A 19,900-nucleotide genomic window follows, 5' to 3' on the forward strand; every position below is an offset into this window, starting at 1 on the left:
ATGTGGACTCTTTTTGGTGCACCTATTTCATACTCAATTTCTGCTAGGCACTCCATCCATTCGATCAGTCTGCCATCTATCTACAGAGACAAGGCTTAAGCAGAGATTAGTATAAGAATGGGAATAATCTGATGCTAAATCATTTTCAACAGAAGCTATATTTTGTAAAATTTAGTAAAGATTGTGTGTAGTGTGACCTGGACTCATCAGGAAAGTCTTCAGAGATCCCAGAAAAGAATAATTTCCCTTCCACAGAAGAATAGGAGGAGAAATCAGAGCCATGTGAGGAAGGAGTTGAACCGAGGTGGAGAGACTGGACTGAACATAGAGAGGAAGCCCTGGGCAGGGAAACAGGATAGATGAATGGGGGTAAGAGTGAGCACACTGGCAGGTACAGGAGTCAAAATCTGTGTGGGGGCCAGCAGGGGACATTTTAGTTATCTCAGTGTCTCAATATAAGTAATTTCCTATATAATTTTTTAAAAAATATATGCTGTAATGTATTTTTGATTGTTTAATTTATTAAGCTCCCTTTCAACGACTTTATTTCTAAGTTGGAGCCTTTCAAATTCTCATCTCCCTTTAGGTTTTTAAGAATGAGTTCATCTTAGCATCATCCACATATGTAAGGAAAATTCACCAACATGTCAAATATGTCATTAACAAAATATCAAATTGCAGTGAACCGCCCATTGACCAGAAGAACATTAAATAACTCAGGTGTAGAACAACATGTAATTGTTCATGGTTCTTCAAGAGAAGTACATGTGAAGAGAAATTCAAACAATCAGTTTGTTTCAAATCTATATTTATTTTGTACCATCTATACATTAGAAAAATATATTTGATATTTAAAAGTATACAATAGAAATATAAGAAATATCTTTACCTTCAAATAGTAATAAAGCACTTATGCAAAGAAAAACAACTAAATGATATCAAGTGATTTATGTTTAAATGACAAAATGAGTAGTATAGTATTAAATCACATGAAATCTTATTAATGGGAGAGATTAAGGGCTATTGAGAAGTATCATCCTAAGAGTTGCTGATACTTGAGTGTACCTTAAAATGTGTAGCATTTAGTTAGGTGAAAAGAAAAGGCCGGGCGCGGTGGCTCAAGCCTGTAATCCCAGCACTTTGGGAGGCCGAGACGGGCGGATCACGAGGTCAGGAGATCGAGACCATCCTGGCTAACACGGTGAAACCCCGTCTCTACTAAAAATACAAAAAAAAAAAAACTAGCCGGGCGAGGTGGCGGGCGCCTGTAGTCCCAGCTACTCGGGAGGCTGAGGCAGGAGAATGGCGGGAACCCGGGAGGCGGAGCTTGCAGTGAGCTGAGATCTGGCCACTGCACTCCAGTCCGGGTGACAGAGCGAGACTCCGCCTCAAAAAAAAAAAAAAAAGAAAAGAAAAGAAAAAAGCCACTCTTTTTGCTAGGGAAAAACATTATGAGTAGAGTACAGAGGCAAGAATGAGCCAGAGTTCTCCTGGGCAGTGTGAAAAATAGAGGCCAGAGTCACACTGGACAGTCTGCAAAGCTAAGGTTTTTGGATAGAAAATTAAAGGTGGGACTTCAGTGATAGATCGATAATTTTTCTCTGAAACACAAATCTTCAATAAGTATTTACCCTAGGTGGCAAAGCATGACTCTCTGACAAAATTATAGAAACATGATAAATGGTCAAAGTACCTACTGTAATGCAGAGTATAGTGTTAGTTATTGCAGTTTTTTAACAGGTGCACATTATCAAAATTAGTGATCTGGGATGGAGAGTTATAGTCCCTGAAATACATACTCCAAAGTGGCTACTCAGATACTAATTGGTTTTATCCAATTTTGCCTTATTCATCATAACCTTTCTCTTAAATTCTTACTTTCTTCTTTCCCTGTTTTACTTTTCTATTTTTACTTATCTAACTATCTTTTTCCATATGTCTCCTAGAATTTAGTGATACCCAAGGACATTTTTAGTTTCAAGCTAATAAAATTTCTTCTTTCTAATTCATTTACTCAGCAAATATTTATTGAGTGCCTACTGTGTTCTGGGAAACTAGGCTAAACAGATTGTTTAATGAGCCAAATAGACTTAAAAATCTCTGCCCTTAGAGAGCTTTAATTTAGGTAAGTAGAGAGAGATAATGAAAGGAAATCATGAAATATCCTCATTATTATTCTATTTTAAAGGTGAAAGAACTCATATTCAGAGAGCTAGGCGAATTTCCCGAGATCTTGTAGTTACTAAAAGGCAAAATAAAGCTGAAACTCTTATATATTCAGTCACAATTACTTACAGTGAAATAAATGATTACTAAATTGTATATATAAACCTTCAGTTGACTTTTGGCACCTGAGATACACATCTTTTGCCTCCATCAATTCTACACATTCTTTGTGTCTTTGTTTTGAAAGACTGGAACTAATATGCATTAAAGCTTCAATGAGAAGGAGTATGAGGATCTCTAGAGTTAGAGTCTATTACTAATCTTTATCTCTCTGCAGAACACACAAATTGAGAATAGGTGGTAATTTGATCACGTTCCACTTAGCTCCATCCTTAACAGTTCCTGGATATCAGCACCCTGGACAGCCACTCTTCAGCCAACCCCTTTTAAAGTGATTCTCAATAAAATACTGCACACTATCTTCTCTTCTTCTGCATTTTAAATATAATATGGCATTTCCCTCTTATGACATTTCCCTACAGTTAATTGTCCAGAACATATCTAACCTCTATATGCTCAATTAGTGAGTGGTAAAAAGTGCATTAAGAATGACATTTGAATTTAACATTCCGAACAGAACATCTGGTTTAAGTGAGTCAAATAATAAAATTTGTACAGTATAAAGACGTGGTGGCACTTTCTTATTTATACATTATTTATATTTATTGACTGTGACTGCCTTAAATGAACTGTCAAAAATTTGAACTTCATACAAACATTTGGATGTATAGAAATTAGACAACAAGGAAATTCCCTGATCTAAATATACCCTACAAATATGAATGTTCACTGGCTGACTGGATTATAATTTAGATAACTTCACTACAGTGAGAAAAAAAAGCCACTTTGGAAAGGGAGTCCAGCCTCCCAAAATAGAGAGGTTGTTTGCAAAGAAATTCAGGAAATGAACGCAAGATAATAGGTTTCTTCATTTGGAATTGTGAGGCAGTAAATTCCTTATTATTTATAAGAGGAACAGTAGACTTCTATGCTGGCATTTTGATAAATGATAAGACTTACTGGAAAAAAAGCTTGTGAATTCTAAGCAGAAACTTCTCACAATTACTGCATGATCATTCTTTTCTGCATGGAAGGAATACTTTTCTGAACAACTTCTGCTATGGTCTGATCTTTGTCATTGTTTATGGTGTGGTTTACACAGAGAGGAAATTGACATTTGTACCTTTTATTTTATTATTATTATTATTATTATTATTATTATTATTATTTTGAGACAAAGTCTCACTCTGTTGCCCAGGCTGGAGTGCAGTGGCGCGATCTCCGCTCACTGCAAGCTCTGCCTCCTGGGTTCATGTCATTCTCCTGCCTCAGCCTCCCAAGTAGCTGGGACTACAGGTGCCCACCACCATGCCTGGCTAATTTTTCATATTTTTAGTAAAGACGGGGTTTCATCTTGTTAGCCAGGATGGTCTCGATCTCCTGACCTCGTGATCCGCCTGCCTCAGCCTCCCAAAGTGCTGGGATTACAGGCCTGAGCCACCGCACCCAGCCTGGAAATTTCAAGACCAAATTTTTGTTAATGAATACAGTGGAGAAAAAGTAATTAAATAATGGAATGTTCTGCTTTATCTTTTCCACCTATTCATTTTAGCCTGCCAAGTGAATGTGTACAGAAATGTCTGGGTGGCGGGGGTGTGAGTGTATAGCATATGTGTGTGGCTATGTGTGTATAACCTTGTAGTGTGTGTATGCACATGTCTATTGTGTGTGATATATGCATTTGTGTGGTTGTGATGTGTTTGTCTATGGTGTGTGTCTGCCTGGTACATGTGACATGTGAGAATGGGGGATTGCATGTGGGTAGTGTGGTGTTTTGTGTGTGCATATCTGACGTAAAGCTCTGGAACTGACATTTTAATTGTACTTAAATGTACGATTAAAAGAAAAAAATTGGCCGGGCGCGGTGGCTCAAGCCTGTAATCCCAGCACTTTGGGAGGCCGAGATGGGCGGATCACGAGGTCAGGAGATCGAGACCATCCTGGCGAACACGGTGAAACCCCGTCTCTACTAAAAAATACAAAAACTAGCCGGGCGAGGTGGCGGGCGCCTATAGTCCCAGCTACTCTGGAGGCTGAGGCAGGAGAATGGCGTAAACCCGGGAGGCGGAGCTTGCAGTGAGCTGAGATCCGGCCACTGCACTCCAGCCTGGGCGACAGAGCGAGACACCATCTCAAAAAAAAAAAAAAAAGAAAAGAAAAGAAAAAAATTTCAATGAGTCCATTTATTCATATTTTTTATTTTTTATTCTTGTGTCACAACTTGAATTCCTCTCATTTCCACATATGCCCTTGGGCCTAAAGTTGTCTTGGCCCAACAACAGTAAACAGGCAATGTCTAAATTAAATATTAAGGTCTGACCTTTCTTTTTCCATCTCATAAAGAACATATAAAGGCCGAATACTAAAGATTGTGGGACTAAAAGCTTTTCAGAGAAGCCATGCTGATTTTGTTCACATTTATATTTTTGTATATAGGACATTTATATTTATATTTGTTCTAAATATTCCTGTAAAACATCCTAGACTTTTATCACCTTCAAACTGTATGATATTTAAGACATTTAATTTATTCATGCAGGGTGAAAGATAGTTGAGATAATTTAGCACATAGTTGTTTAAAATATATATTTATTTCAAATTTCTACCAAAGTGGTATATGGCTCTAAGTCTTCTAATAAGTCACTTTAAAATTCTTATTCTCTGGTTTATTTCCTGCAGTAAATCACTATTGATTGATAATCTTATGGCATGAAATAGTACAATGATGTACTTCTGCATTTAAAGAGATTAGAGTTTCTTTGATAGTAATAATTGCCCCTTTTACTTTAAAAATTGTGTTTCTGAAAATGATGTTATTCTGATCTCAAGTGGCATCCTATTCAGCTTTCATGCAACAGTGAGCATCAAACTGAGGTAGAAAGCACATGCACACAGCTTTTTATTAGAGATTTTTTTAAAAGAACACTATAGAAAGTGTTAAATAGAGAATACGACTTAAACTGTGCATTTATTTGAAACATTAGGCAAACCAAAGTAAGCTATTTTGCCAATTTAGCCATTGCATAGACTGGTGGCTTTACCCTTCCTAGTTTTCAGTGTCTAAGATCAGGTACTGTTTGGTAACATGGTGACTGGTCTACTATTTCCAAAATCCCTGCAGTAAGTCAGGGATTAAGTAAGGTCAAAAAATGTCCTCAATATAGACCAGTGAAAATATTACTAATTTAGGATTTCCTTTCACTTATTATAATATATGTACACATTAATATATGTTAACTAGGAAATAAAAAATTTTCTACATGGAGTTGTCAAGAGGAAAGGCCACAGATCACATGCCTTCTTCCTAATGCATTTCTGATGGCCAGCATATTGTGTGTGTGTGTGTGTGTGTGTGTGTGTGTGTGTAAGGATTTAAAAGAAAGAGATTAAAGTTGTTTTAATCTCACTTTAGGCTGGCAAGTGAAAATGTTGCTTTGTTGTATTATTTGACTCTTATTCTTGCTTGCTTGCTAGCTTCATTTTTAGAGATGGGGTCTTGCTTTCTGGCTCGGGCTGGAGTGCAGTGGCACAATCACAGCTCACTATATCCTTGAACTCCTGGGCTCAAGGGCTACTCCTACCTCAGCCTCCCAGCTCTTGTTTTTCACTCTGTTTCTGACTATTACTACTGCTAAGAATATACTGAAGTAGTAAAAACTCATTTTTCAAAACAAACATCTTATATATGTTTTCATAAACAAATTAATAAACTTTTATAAACTAAATGGATGCATGTTGCGTCCCCTTACTTAAACAATTGATTAAAAGGTTAGAACAATGCAAAAGTGCTTGGTGATCTATAACGTGTACTCTAAAGCTGACATACTGGCTGATGACTGGTAAAAGTATTAGCAAGTCCAATCAATGTGACCAAATATCCAAAAGGAAAAATGTTTATTACTTCTGCCTAGTAGGCATAGAGATAAAGAAGGTGGGCCACAGAAAAACCTAGGTTTTTCAGGAGTCCAGAAAGTCCATCATGCTTTCTTTTCTCCTATGTCCCCACTACTGCTCCTCAATTTTACCCTCAAAATACAAGTCTAATGATCAATGCATGTAAAACTGTTGTGAAGGTGCTAAATGAAGGTGGTCATAAATACTAAGGCACAAATTTGACCTGTGGTAAACTAGTGATGACACCAGTTGCTGAACATATATGTTCACTGGTCCCTGCTCTACATATATGTTTTATAGTTTCCATGTGTTCATAACTGAGAGATGATTCTTTGGTATTTTTAATGCCTGGGTAACACAAGCGTCTTTGGAAACCATAACATGATTATTGGTTGATTGTTTAGAAAAACCAGTTATTTCTCCACCACCTTAGGTTCCCCTAAATCATGTGTATATACATCATTCTTTCCCTAAAAGACCCACATGACAAAGACAAACTAGCTGCTCACCAAATCTGTTCTCTTGGGATCATAGCTTGAGTGCATTTTCCAACCTCCCTTATAACCAGGTGAGGTTATATGTCTAAATTCTAGCCAATGGAATGTGGGGAGAAATAATGCAGTGATGATTCACAAATGCTTTTGGCATGGTCCTCTACTTTCTCTCCCCATGTGCTATCTGAGTGTTGATCCCAGGGCCATCTAGGGACCCATGTGTTGAAAATGGCAGATCCACATATACACCATGGAATACTATGCAGCCATAAAAAAGGATGAGTTTGCGTCCTTTGTAGGGACATGGATGCAGCTGGAAACTATCATTCTTAGCAAACTATCACAAGAAGAGAAAACCAAACACCGCATGTTCTCACTCATAGGTGGGAACTGAACAATGAGATCACTTGGACTCGGGAAGGGGAACATCACACACTGGGGCCTACCATGGGGAGGGGGGAGGAGGGAGGGATTGCATTGGGGAGTTATACATGATATAAACGTTATGCACATGTACCCTAGAACTTAAAGTATAATAAAAAAAAATAAATAAATAAAATAAAAAAAAAAAAAAGAAAATGGCAGATCATCCATCATCCTGGATTCCTGAATGACTATGCAGAGCAGATATATTTTTCTACCACAAATCAGACATCATGTAATAAGCAAATAATTGTTTATCATGTTAAGCCATCAAGATTTTGGGATTTTTTTTTTTTCAGAGTCTCACTTTGTTTCCCAGGCTGGAGTGCAGTGATGCAATCTTGGCTCACTGCAGCCTCTGCCTCCTGAGTTCAAGCAATTCTCCTACCTCAGTCTTCCAAACAGCTGGGAGTGCACCATCATGCCTGGTTAATTTTTGTATTTTTAGTAGAGACCAAGTTTCGATATGTTGGCCAGGCTGGTCTTGAACTCCTGACCTCAAGTGGTCCACCCACCCTGGCCTCCCAAAGTGCAAGGGTTACTGGTGTGAGCCACTGCAACAGCCAGGATTTACTCTTATAGCATCCAGTATTACTTTAACCAATACAATAGGCCACATTCAAATAAAACTAATATATATTTCAGTTACTACCTGTCATACAGCAGATGCTTAATAAAATATAGCTATTATTAATCACAAAAATGTTATTTTACCTATCTTGCTTATATAAGTCTCTAATGTGTTTTATTGAAGTAGTAGGAGACAGAGACAAGCAGTGGTTACACAGAGTTCTGCTTTGCTGTCATTCATAGGGAATTCAGAATCCATTATTCCTGCTGGAAAATAAGCATAAACAGGCTTAGTCAGGGGTAATATTCGGTACCTGTATATTGTCCTTCATACGGCACAGTCTTAATCAGTGCTTGCTCATTGTACTGATAAAAATTTTTTTAAAAATGAGTAATTACTTTGTCTTCCTCTATCAGTCCTTTTTCACACTGCTATAAAGAACTGCCCAAGGTTGGGTAATTCACAAAGAAAAGAAGTTTAATTGACTCACAGTTCCACGTGCTGGGGAGGCCTCAGGAAACTTAGAATCATGGTGGAAGGGGAAGCAGGCACATCCTACAGGGCAGATGAGAGAGACTGTGTATAGGTGGAAATGTCAAACACTTATAAAACCATCAGATCTCGTAAAAATTCACTCACTATCATGAGAACAGCATGGGAGGGATCGGCTCTCATGATCAATCACCTCACACCAGGTCTCTCCCTCAATCCCTGGGAATCACAATTCAAGATGATTTGTGATCAAGATGAGATGTCGGTGGGGACACAAATTCTAACCATATCACCCCCCTCCAGCCTCCCACAATTAGGTTATGATCTGGTAACTTTTGCAACAGACCATGGAGAAGACAGAACTGCTATGGTACCCTGGTGAGGTTAGAAGCCTAACTGAAAGCAAATGCTCCAAGCACATCAAAATATTCTAACATTGATAGCAGAAAACAGTTGTTTTGGTTGACATTTAAATTATATCTGAATATAAGGCTCTAACATACAAAATAGTACATAAAAAGTAATAATTCAGAAAATGTCAAAATTCATAATGGCTTATTCTCACTTGGGTATGACATTTCTCAAAAGACTGAAATATCTCTTTGCAATTTGACTGTTAGAGCTCTAACCTAATTCATACAAAGTGAGCATTCAATGCTAAAGTTTCCATTTTTTAATGTATTACATTAGAAATATAATATGAAGCAGGCATCGTTGCCTTAAAATACCATCCTACGGTATGTTCAAATAGTGGTATTAGACAATGGCTTTTTTGAACAGAAGTCTTTTTTTTTTTTTTTTTTTTTTTTTTTTGAGACGGAGTCTTGCTCTGCCACCCAGGCTGGAGTGCAGTGGCCGGCTCTCAGCTCACTGCAAGCTCCACCTCCCGGGTTCACGCCATTCTCCTGTCTCAGCCTCCCGAGTAGCTGGGACTACAGGCGCCCGCCTCGTCGCCCGGCTAGTTTTTTTTTGTATTTTTTAGTAGAGACGGGGTTTCACCGTATTAGCCAGGATGGTCTCGATCTCCTGACCTCGTGATCCGCCCGTCTCGGCCTCCCAAAGTGCTGGGATTACAGGCTTGAGCCACCGCGCCCGGCCGACCAGAAGTCTTAAATTCATGGATCTATTAGATGGGAAGATTATTTTAGGTAAACCATAACTTTTTATTTAAAGAGAGGGGTTAGGAAGTAGACTCTGTAATTAGTCATAAAAGGCTGTCATTTACCATTTCTTGACATATGATTCATTTCCCAAAGGAAAGTAATATATTATTTGAATTTGAATTTTTTATAATGCACATAGTATTTACATTCTTTGTAGTATTTACTTTTTTGTAGTACAAACTTTTTATTGACATACAACATAGCTATAGAAAAGTGCACAAATTATAAATATACAACTCAATGAATTTTGCAAAGCTAACCTACCTGTGTAACTAGTACTCAGGCTTAAATACAGGATGCTATCTGTATCCCAGAAGCTCATGCTTCCAGTCACTAACCCTTTGTCTCAAGAGTAACAACAAACCTGACCCTCAATACCATACACTACTTTTGCTTCCTTTTGAACTTTATGTAAATGGTATCACACAGTAGCTTTAATGTATATTGATAGATTTCCAAAGTGGTTGTAAAAATTATACTCCTGTCAATAGAGTATCAGAGCTCCAGTTGCTCCCATACTTACCAACACTTGAGAATGTGCACATATTATTTTTATAATAATAACAATAGTACTAATGGTTAATAATTATAAAGCCATTCCAAGTCAAAAGAACTAATATGAGGCCTAGACCACTTATTTTTAAAATGGGGAAAATAATATTTAAATTTTTATTATGAAAATGTTTATACATACAGAAAATTAGAGAAAAACACCTAGATTTAACAACAGTTAATATTCTGCCGCAATTCTTCAACTATTTTTTGACTGAAGTATTAAAGTAAATTATAAGAGAAGGACAGAACAAGAGGTGAAATAAGACTCTCCAGCAATCATTCATCCACAGAAACATCAATTTGAACTATTCAAACATTGAAAATACTTTCACAAGAACGAAGGAATCCAGGTGAGAGATGACAGTACCTGGTTGTAGCACAATCATAAGAAAAAATACATTGAAGAGGATAGGAAGAACAGTTTTATATTGTCTGTATCTCTCCCTCACCCAGTCCCAGGCAGCAGTATGGACAGAGATATTGTGCACTTTGGAGAAAGACAGGGAAGTGAGCACAGGGCTTTTTCTTGGACTCCAACACCAGGCCTGCCGTAGTCAAACCCAGCACCAAGAAGGCCTCCATGGCTGCAGACTCCAGGCTGGTACCTTTCTACTGAGTCTCCAAACCACCATGGCTCAGTGGTAAACACACAGGCCTAGGTTTCAGGCCTGTGCAGGGGAACCAATCTGTTTGCACCACCAACAGGTTGACTTCACTGACCCTGGGTTCTGGACAGCCCTAAAGGCAGACAGGTCTCAGCAGCCCCACGCTTCCAGTCCACCCCAGGGCCATGTTGCCTGCAGTGAACCTGGGCTTAGGTATGCTCCAGCACTGTCAGCTCCGGTGCTCCCAGGCTTCAAGTACACCCCAACACTGCACAAGCCTTAGCAGCTGCCAGGTACCATGCCCAGAATCTCTGGACAAGCAGACTGTTGAAAAACTTTCTCAGATAAAGCCAGTCTGAGAAGACTGGAATAAGTACCTACTCCTTCAAATGTGCATACATTGGTGCATGACCACAAGGGTCAAGAGCAATCAGTGAAACATGACATCACCAAAGGAACAAAATAAAATGCCAGGAACTAACCCTAAAGAACTGGAGATGTATGAACTACCTGACAAATATCTAAAAGAACTGTTTTCAAGGAAATTCAGTGAACTTCAAGACAACACAAATAAAGGAGTCAACAAAATGAGAAAAACAATTAGTGACCAGTATGTGAAATTTAATAGAGAGATTGAAAAATTTTTTAAAAAGTCAAACAGATCATAGAGCTGAAAAATACAATGAATAAAATGAAAACTATAATAGAGAGCATCAACAATGAAATTGATCAAGCAAAAGAGTCTGTGAATTCAAAGACAGGCAATTTTTAAATATTGAGGAGGAAAAACAGATGAATAAAATAAAAAGCTTTCAGAAGTTATGAAACAACATCAAAAGTGTAAATGTTTGAGTCATAGGAGTTGAAGAAGAAGAGAAAGATAAAGGGGTTATTAAATAAGCCTTAAAAGTTTAATTAAAGACATAATAGCATAACATTTTCCAAACATGGAGAAAGATATCAATATCCAGGTACAGGAAAGTTAAGGTGTCCAATCAGACTAAATCCAAACAAAACTACCTAACAAGATGTTTTAATCAATCTGTCAAAATCAAAGGCAAAGAGAGGATTCTGAAAGCAGCAATGTTAAAAAAACAAAACAACATATAAGGGAGTTCCAATAGAGTTAGCAACACATTTCTCAGAAGAAACATTATAGGACAGGAGATAGTGAGATTATATGTTCAAAGTTCTGAAGACAAAAACTCACAACTGAGAATACTGCACTCTTGAGCAAAGTTGTCCTTCAGAAATGAAGGAGAAACAAAGACTTTTCCCAGATAAACAAAAGCTAGAGAGTTCATCACAACCAGACCTGTCTTACAAGGAATACTAAAGGTAGTTCCTCAAGCTGAAAGAGAAGAATACTAATGAGTAACATAAAAGCATCTGAAAGTATAAAACTCACTGGTAAAATAAATACATGATCAAGTTCAGAATACCCTAATACTGTAATGATGATGTATAAATCATTTTTATCTTTAATATAAATGCTAAAAGACAATCAATTAAAAATAATAATAACTAGGCCGGGCGCGGTGGCTCAAGCCTGTAATTCCAACACTTTGGGAGGCCGAGACGGGCAGATCACGAGGCCAAGAGATCGAGACCATCCTGGTGAACACGGTGAAACCCCATCTGTACTAAAAAAAATACAAAAAACTAGCTGGGCGAGGTGGCGGGTGCCTGTAGTCCCAGCTACTCGGGAGGCTGAGGCAGGAGAATGGCGTAAACCCAGGAGGCGGAGCTTGCAGTGAGCTGAGATTCGGCCACTGCACTCCAGCCTGGGTGACAGAGCGAGACTCCGTCTCAAAAAAAAAAAAAAAAAACTATAATTATTCACTAAGAGACATACAATACAAAAGATTGGTAAATTTTGACATTAACAATTCAAAATGTGCAAAGAGAGAGTGGAATAAAAATTTAGTGGGGTTCTTTTTGCAACCAAAGTTAAGTTGTTTTCAGTTTAAAATATCCTATGATAGCTATCAGATTTTTTTAAAGTATCATAGTAACCACAAAACAAAATCCTACCGTAGCTACACAAAAAATAAAGATTAGGACATCAGAACATACCACTAGAAGCCAGGCATGGTGGTGTGCGCCTGTAGCCTTAGCCACCTGGGGGGCTGAGGCAGGAGGATTGCTTAAGCTTAGGAGTCTGAGGCTGTAGTGGGCTGTAATCATATCTGTGAATAGCCAGTACACTCCAGCCTGGGTAACATAGTTAGACCTTGTATCTAAGAAAAAACAGAAACAAAACCCACACATGCCACTAGAGAAAATTGCAATTACTTAACTAGAAAAAATAACAAGAAAGTAAGAAAAGAACAAAGAATCTACAAAACAGCTAGAAAACAATTAACAAAATGACCATAGTAAGTCATTACCTATTAATAATTAGCTTGAATATAAATGAAATAAACACTTAAATCAAAAAATACAGAGTGACGGAATGGATTATAAAACAAGAGCCAACTATATTCAGTCTGCAAGAGACTTACTTCACCTATAAGGACAGACATAGCCTGCAAGTTAAGGAATGGAAAAAGATACCTCAAAGAAAAGAAAACCGTAACAAGGCAGGGGTAGCTGTACATATATAAAGCAGACGTTCAGTCAAAAACTATAAAAGAGATTAAAAAGGTCATTATATAATACTAAAGGGTTTAATTTAGCAAAAGGTTATAACAACTGTAAATACGTATGCACCTAACATCAATGTGCCTAAATACATAAAACAAATATTAATAGTTCTAAAGGGAGAGATATACTGCAATACAGTAATAATAGGGAACTTCAACACTCAACTTTCAGCAATAAACAGATAATTCAGAAAGAAAAGCAACAAAGAAACAACAGACTTAAACTATTCCATAGACCAAATGGATCTAACAGACATATACAGAACATTCCACACAATCACAGCAGAATAAACATTCTTGTCAACTGCAGCAGAATAAACATTCTTCTAAACTGCACATGGAAGATTCTCCAGGATAGATTATATGTTAGACCACAAAACAAGTCTTAGACTATTTAAGAAGCCTGAAATAACATCAAGTATCTTTTCTGACGGTAATGATGTAAAACTAGAAAACAATAACAAGAAAAATTTTGGAAATTTCATAAATACATGGAAATCCAAACAATATGGACTTGAACAAGCAATGTGTAAATAAAGAAATTTTAAAATTTCTTAAGAGAAATGAAAATCAAAACACAACATACCAAAAGTTATGAGACACAGCAAAAGCAACTGTGAGAGGGAAGTTCATATTAATAAACTACAAAAAAAGAAAACATCAAATAAATGACCTCATGTTTCACTTCAAGGAACTAGAAAACCAAGAATAAAGTAAGCCCAAAGTTAGTAGAAGGAAGGAAACAATAAAGATCAGCATAGGCCGGGCACAGTGGCTCATGTCTGTAATCCTAGCATTTTGGGAGGCTGTGGCAGGCAGATCACTTCAAGCCAGGAGTTCCAGACCAGCCTGACCAACATGGTGAACCCCTGACTCTGCTAAAATCCAGAAACTAGCTGGGTGTCATGGCACACTCCTGTAATCCCAGCTTCTCAGGAGGCTGAGGCATGAGAATCACTTGAACCCAAGAGACAGAGGTTGCAGTGAGCTGAGATCATGCCACTGCACTCTGGCCTAGGTAATAGAGCCAGACTCTGTCTCAAAGAAAAAAAAAAAATTCAGAGCATAAATAAATGAAATAATGATTAAGGGAAAAAATAGAAAAGATTAAGATTAACAAAACTAAGAGTTGGGTTTTTGAAGAAATAATCAAAACTGACAAACCTTTAGTTAGACTAAGAAAAACAGAGAGAAAACTCAGAGAAATAAAATCAAAAATGAAAAAAGAAGACATTACAACAGACCCAACAGAAATACAAAAGATCATAAGAGACTATTATGAACTATTATATGCCAACAAATGTGATAACCTAAAAGAAATGGATACATTCCTGGGCACATACAACATACTAAGATTTAATTACAAAGAAATAGAAAATCTGAACAGATCAATATTACTGATTGAATCAGTATTAAAAACTTTCCCAGCAAAGAAAAGCTCAGGACATGATGGCTTCACTGGTGAATTCCACCAAACATTTAAAGAACTGTACCAATTCTTCTCAAACTCTTCCAAAAAAGGAACGCTTCCAAACTCATTTTACAAGGCTAGCATGACCCTAATACCAAAGCCAGACAAGGACACTACATAAAAATAAAACTTCAGACTAATATCCCTGATGAACATAGATGCAAAAATCTTCAACAAAATACTAACAAGCCAAATTCAACAGCACATTAAAAAAATCATTCATCATAATCAAGTGGGACCTTCCCAAGGATGCAAGAGTGGTTCCATATACACAAATCAACAAATGTAATACATTACATGAACAGAACAAAGGACAGAAATCATATGACAATTTCAATAGTTGTAGAAAAGGCATTTGACAGAATTTAACATCCTTTTATGATGAAAACTCTCAACAAATTATATACAGAAAACATGCACCTCAACACAGTATAGACCATATATGAAACTCACAGGTAACATTATTCTCAATGGAGAAAAGTTGAAAGCTTTTCCTCTAATATCTTGAACAAGAGAAGGATGTCCATTCTTGCCACTTCTAGTCAAAGTTGTATTAGAAGTCCTAGCTAGATCAATTAAGGAAGAGAAAAAACTAAAAGTCATTAAAATAGGAAAATAAGTGTTAAATTGTCTCTGTTTGCAAAGGTATGATCTTATACATAGAAAACCCCGAAAGATGCCACCAAAAAACCATTAGAACTAAAAAACAAATTCAGTAAAGCTGCAGGATACAAAATCAACAGAGAAAAATCAGTAGCATTTCAATACACTTGCAGTGAACTATCTGAAAAAATAACCAAGAAAATAATCTCATTTACAATAACTACAAAAAATCCACTTAGGAATACATTTCGCCAAAGAGATGAAAGATCTCTACATTAAAAACTATAATAATATTGATGAAAGAAATGGAAAAAGACACAAATAAATGTAAAGATACTCCATGTTCATGAGTTGGAGGAATTAATATTGCTAAGATGTCCGTACTACCCAAAGTGATCTATAAATTCAATGCAATTTCTATCAAAATACCAATGACACTCTTTACAGAAATAGAAAAAAAGATCCTAAAATGTATAGAACCACAAAAGACCCTCAATAGCCAACACAGCCTTGAGCAAGAAAAACAAAGCTGGAGGCATCACACCACTAGACTTTAAAATTTACTATACTACAAAACTAGAGTAACCAAATCAGTATAGTGCTATCATCAAAATGCATATAGACCAATGCAGCAGGATAGAGAACCCAAATGGAAATCCACACATGTGTAGCCAACTGATTTTTGACAAAAGTAAGGGACAGTCTGTTTAATAAATGGTTTTGGGAAATTTGGTTATATACTCATAGAAGAATAAAACTGAAGCCTTATTTTACATCACACACAAAAGTCAACCCAAAATGGATTAAAGACTTAAATGTAAGACCTGAAACTACGAAATTACTAGAAGAAAACATTGGGGAAAAATTTCATGACATTGGTCTGGGCAATAATTTTCTGGAAATGACCCTAAAAGAACAGGCAATAAAAGCAAAAAAAAAAAAAAAAAAAAAAAGAATAATGAAATCACATCAAACTAAAAAGCTTTTGCATAGCAAAGGAAACAATCAACAGAATGAAGAGACCTCCCCTTAATCTGGAGGATGACTCTATTTTTATGTTAATAAAAATAAATTATGAAAGAATATTAAAATATAAGGTGTACCCTGGTAAATTGTTAGGGAAGGTTTATCTACGGCACATATATCCCCATTTTAAATTTATTTGACCCTTCATTTTCTTCTTCCCCAACATATCCCATGCCCTCTACTTAACCTCCTACATATATAGTGGTACTAGACCAATGACAAGTCGGTAGGAAAGGTATCCTGGAAGAATTTTGGCTCTAAAGGCCTATGTGCAATGTTCACAAGCTAGAAAAGAATACCAACATCCTCTGGATTATTGCCTGTGTGGTGGCCTTCATTTTCAAGATGTTTTATAAACATTGGCTATTGAGTCGACTCCTTTCTACAACTATAACAATGTCCTCTTAAAGACTACTTATTTTACAAATGTGGAGTAGTCATTCACTTTGAAAAATTGTTATTATTATTAGTCTCACAAGAATGTCACCATCTGATGGCACCAATAATAATATAAGACATAACAGCAGATAGAGGGGCTTTTTTTGGTAGTGTTTTGATAGTTTAGAAGAAGCCATAATAAGAAGGCAAGATTCTGCTTCTATCAGTATACAAGAGCTGCACAATTACTCAGTGAACATTTGTCTCTTCAATGCACTGTGTCAATCCTGATGTTGTTTTATTGTCCCATGAGGCATATTGTTGGGTCTCAAGCGTGGAAAAAAACTAGGAGAATATTAAACCCTGAATATGAAGAATGGACACTCACCATGTGCTCAGCAGCCTGGAAATCATTATTTAATATTAAGTTATTAGATGATTACTGAGCCAAAAGAACATAATATCCATCATGTAAATGTTCAGTCACGGACACTGTACCCCAACACTTATTAACCCCAAGCTGAACATTGAATGGCATGCGTCCAAAACCAAACATGTTCAAACAGACAAGTATTTTGTCTTTAAAAAGCAGGGCCATTCAGTCGGTAGTACATCTCGGTACTACAAACGAGAGGGCACTTTTTCTTGAACAATATTAAACACTCTAGCCAGTAAAAGTGAGATCTGGGGATGAAGCAGATAGTGTGGTGGGAAAGGGAGAGCTTTTAATGGCTACCCATGAAGTTCACATTTTGTTCTGCCTCTATTTGAACAAACATTCTCAAGGTGCAGCACAATTCCACGTGCAGAGGGCTGGCGGTTATACTTTGCAAGTCATTCAAGAGTTTAGAAAAGGAATTCTCCTCTTTATAATGTTATGTATAACCGTAGGTGACTTTTGTATAATTCTCTGGTTTATCTGTTCATCTTAGCATTTTCAAAAATGAATTCATGACTCTATAATGCAGCTTTTGTAGGTCTTTGAGTTTTATAAAGTTGGCCTGACAACCTTTATATATAGTAGCCCACAGAGAGTAAAGAGATTTTTTTTGTTTTATCAGTCTTCCAGTGGCTCTGAGGGAGTTCCTGTCACATAAAAATTGACTTCGTTGCTTCAAATGCTGTACAGCCCCTAAATGACCAGTTTTGGGAAGACTTTTTGCTCCCATTTCCCACACCCAATGCTTGTCTTCCTTTTCAAGTTCTGGTATATTGTTTAGCATGGGAAGGATGGCCATTAAAGGATTGTTGAATTAATACATGATAAAATAAATCATTGTATAATATCAATCAGAGTATGTGTTTCTGGGCGAGTCTTGAAGCTTAGATTGTGAAACTTAAATAATTTGGTCAGTGTAATCATTTCCAGAGCAACCGAAACCATTTAATTCTTCTGATCTTGGCTTTTTGTGGGAGTGGGGGCAGAGTACATGAGTAGAGTACCAGAGGGAGCTGTTTTTATAATTGTGTTCTTTTACTCTTATAAGGAAACCACTGCATAAATGTGAATCTCGTAGGGGCAACATATGTTTCTAGAAAACAAGCAACAACATGTGAGCTAGCAGGAGAGAGAAGCCATGAGAATGTTCATTTCTCATGGAATGAGTTGATTAGCAGGCACAGTTAGCGGCTCAGCTTTGACTTGGTTCTCACACGTTTTCTGGGGAAGAGACTCCTGTCTCTGAAATATAGTCCTAGATCCCTGCTGCCTTGTCCCTTGAAGACAACTCACTTCTTGTAGTCTGTGGTCAAATTCCTGTGGCATTTTGTCCTGCCTTCTGACCAAGGCTGTCTCTTGAGGCTTTCAGCTGGATCTCCTAGGACTGGCTGCCTCCTATTGGTTTTGCTGAGTACATTCCACTCATCAGCCTCTGCCCAGAAGATTAGTCCTTTACCTGCTGGCCAGCTGTGATCTTTCTAGATAGTAAATTGGCCATGATAGGAGATACCAACCATTTCAGGAAGAAGTTACATTGTCACTATCTACCTAATTTGGGAAGTAAATCCCACTTGCCATAAGCAAATCAGTACTCTGTCTACTATGCTACATCACCTGGCCACAGTCATTGGACCTTGCATCTGCTGCTGGGCCTGCCATCTCTCACTTGGTGGCAGATACTTAGGGGGTCATAGTGAAAAGAGTGCTCGCCTCTTCAGGCCCATTTGTATCCTGTCAATCACTCAGCAGAGCAGGGGTGTTGCATTATGTGGTAGGTCTCTCCTTCAAATCTTTCAGGAGACCATAATGACACTACCACTTTCTGGAGACCAGTCTTCCAAAAGCAGTCAGGAGAGAGGAGAATGTAAATGAAAAAAGTTCCTGGATGCCTAGAAATAAATGACCAATTGAAGAACCAAAGGTCTAAATGTTACAAAAACACTGCAGAGTAAAAGGAGGAATTTCCTGACCAGTGGCCAGTGTCTCTAAATGGTAGATCTTTAGATGTGAGCCCAGAAGTAAGTAGTACAGATAGGAGAGAAGCAGGGTGAAAATGAAAATAAATCAATGGAAATGAGCAGTAAAGGCTGTAGCAATGTCAGTCGGAAATAGCGATAGAGACAGTGGGCAGGGCCCTTCTGAACATGGGTAGAAAGAAGGCTAATGCAGGAAGAAGGGGAGTTAGGTGCAACTTGGACGTATTTGAGGATAGGCTAGGACCATCTGTTAACTACAGATGGTCCCTGGCTTTCTCCAACTTTACAATGGATTTATCAGGGTATTAAATGCATTTTTCACTTTCAATATTTTCCACTTACAACGGGTTTATTTGGATGTAACCCCATCATAAGTTGAGGAGCATCTGTACATAGAAAAAGTTGAAAACATATCTCTACATCACAACATAGAGAAAAATAAACTCCAAATGAACCAAGGACTTTAATGTTAACTGACAAACTTTAAAATTTTTGGAAAAAATACAAGATAAAATTTTACGAAAATTTGAAATTTCAGTGTATGAAAGGATTTCTTCACCAAGTTACAAAAAATGTGCAGCCCTAATAGGAAAAGATTCATAAGTTTGACTCCATTAAAAGTAAGAACTCTTTTTTCTAGAAAGACACCAAACAGGGGAGTGAAGAGATAAGCACCAACTGGAAGAAAGTATTTGCAGCACATATAAATAAAGATGCTATTCAAAATCTTTAATAACAAGTATAGTGTAGGCATCATTAATTAAAATGGACACCAATGGTCGGGCGCAGTGGCTCACACCTATCATCCCAGCACTTTGGGAGGCCAAGGTGGGCAGATCACTTGAGGTCAGGCGTCCGAGACCAGCCTGGCCAACATGA

Source organism: Trachypithecus francoisi, unplaced genomic scaffold (assembly GCF_009764315.1).
Source record: "Trachypithecus francoisi isolate TF-2019V2 unplaced genomic scaffold, Tfra_2.0 Lachesis_group15, whole genome shotgun sequence".
NCBI lineage: Eukaryota > Metazoa > Chordata > Mammalia > Primates > Cercopithecidae > Trachypithecus > Trachypithecus francoisi.